This window comes from Natator depressus, chromosome 19 (genome assembly GCF_965152275.1).
Source record: "Natator depressus isolate rNatDep1 chromosome 19, rNatDep2.hap1, whole genome shotgun sequence".
NCBI lineage: Eukaryota > Metazoa > Chordata > Testudines > Cheloniidae > Natator > Natator depressus.
In genome coordinates, this window is record NC_134252.1 from 7117791 (window position 1) to 7120134 (window position 2344).

Sequence of the window (2344 nt, forward strand, 5' to 3'; positions counted from 1 at the left end):
TGACACGCCTGGACAGAGAAGTTTAGGTGACTGTGTACGCGGTGGCTAAAGTTGACTGAAACAGAAGGGGCAGTTCTCCCTGCACCAGCAGAGGGGGAGGCGAGCTGGAGGGGAGCCGGGTTCAGAGGGAGCTCCCCTGTTTTAGTGGGCTGGGGGACGGAGACAGGAGGAGACCTCTCCTCTCGCGCCATCTTACTTTAACCCCTGCATGTACCTGCACAGCTAAACACGTGTTCCCACACATGTATGCACGCACACGGACCCTAACCATATGCACACTACTGCAGCTGACATGTGTACATAAGAATTCCCAGTGGCACATGCACAAAGACATTATTATTATGAGTCTGGATTATGTGGATTGCAGTAGCGCCTAAAAGTCCCAGTCATGGTCTCGGCCCCAACAGTGCTAGGTGCTGTACAAACACAGAACAAAAAGACAGGCTCTGCCCCAAAGAACTTACAATCTAGGTAAACACATATGCCCATATACACATAGGCCCTCACACATGTACACACACACACACGTATGTATCTTAGCAAATACGCAGCCACACACATGTATGCAAACACACACCCCTTTCCGGGACACGTACCCTTGCATCCACTGAGACCTGCCCTCAGACAGTTGTTATGCCAATGCTCAGCATCCTTAAAGCAGCTATTGGCCTTGTGTGTTTCTTATGCTAAGGTGCCATTCATCTCCTGGGGCACAGTAAGGTGGGGGAGAAGGAGAGGTGGGGGGAACCCAGTGAAACTGCCTGGAATGAATGAAGTTGAGCTGGTTTCATGCAGGGAAGGACCAGCTCCCATCTCTGAGCCTGGCTTGCATTTCACTGGGCTGCTCTCCATTTTTCAGAGTCTGAAGACATTTCACTGGCTGCAAGAATTGATTAAAATGATCCTCTGTCTTGCCCCCTTAGTAATTGCTCTTTCTGAAAGCACATGACAGCGAAAAGGAAAAGCTGCCTTCTCTAGGAAAAGCAGCCCGCAGGGCTGGAGAGATTTAATATCAATAGAAACACACCTGATTGTGAGACAGAAACCAAATCCCCCGGGGATAATCTGGAATTAGCTGCAAAACTGAGAAGCCTCAATTTGAGGCTTTGGGGGTCAAGTCCCCAGAAAGGGTCGGCTCTAGCTGAGTCCAGATTGCAGCAATTTGTGACTTACTGGCCATAAAAGAGACAAATTAAATTAGCGGCAGTGTAATTGTGGCTACGTACATTCCCTTTCACAGCTGGCCCTGGCCAGTGGCTCATTTCCGAAGGCAGTGCTTTTCAGCCTTTTTTCATTTGCGGACCCTTAACACATTTTGAAGGGAGGTTGTGGACCCCTTTGGAAATCTTAGACATAGTCAGCAGATCCCCAGAGGTCTGTGGACCACGGTTTGAAAACCACCGCCCTAAGGGGCAGAGGTGTGTGTCCTGTGACGTAGGTGACTCTCAGTCCCAACCCCCTCCACCTCACCGAATCCCTGACTCTGTGTGTGTTTCTCTTTGCCCCTGTCTGTCTCCCTTTATGCTCATCAAGACAGCTGGAGAAGGTGCCAGTTTGCCCTGGTTCCACCTTTCCCAATAGCAGCTCCTCTGTGTTTCCCATCCAGTCCAGTGTAATCTCTGGGGAGGGAGCACCATTTGTCCATGGGAGGGGAGGTGGCCAAGGCAATGATGAATGGGTGGGAAGGTGTCCACAAGATCCTCTCTACGGTCCACACTATGAAAATGTGTGAGAATTTCTAACACACGCACTATAACAATTCCATAGCTGCTTAGGGACTACATGATTGTCAATCCAGTGTGCATCACAGCCCGGCTAGAACTCAGGACTCCTATTGCCACTTGAGCTAAAGGAGAATCTCTGTTAGCTTTGGAGAGGCTCTGACACAGAGGGGAGCAGTTCTGGGTCCATCCAGCAGAGTGCAATGGCATGTGTGCATTGCAATGTTTTGCCTGCATCTATTCCATCCCCACGTTCCAAAAATCAATGTAATATACAGTCCTCGAATAAAGGACATATCAGATATTAAACTGATAAGAACAGCTATAACTTATAATATTTTTACTTCATGGTCCAAGAGACACAGACAAGATTTTCCTCTCGAGGCCAAAAGACCAAAAACATCAAGACACTGGATCACGCGCCTTTGATAGGCCGAGAGACTACTTACACTTGGTCTTAGCTCAGAGAGCCGAGAAGCGACAGGGTAGGCACTCTGCATGCCCACACGCGCTGTGGCATACCGAACGCAGTGCACGCTTTACCCACAGAGCATTCTCACCCATTGGCAACAGAGCAGGGCCCCTGCACTCTGCAATTCCACAGCTGCAGAATCCCGCCCCTT

The 2344-nt window shown here is 49.6% G+C and overlaps 1 non-coding gene across 1 annotated transcript; it reads right to left on the reverse strand.

The window, feature by feature from the left end:
* Nucleotides 1-1900: 1900 nt before the first annotated feature.
* On the reverse strand, nt 1901-2095 carry LOC141974776 (U2 spliceosomal RNA). Its single transcript, XR_012635818.1, has one exon. It is a non-coding gene; the product is annotated as a U2 spliceosomal RNA (small nuclear RNA).
* Nucleotides 2096-2344: the final 249 nt, after the last annotated feature.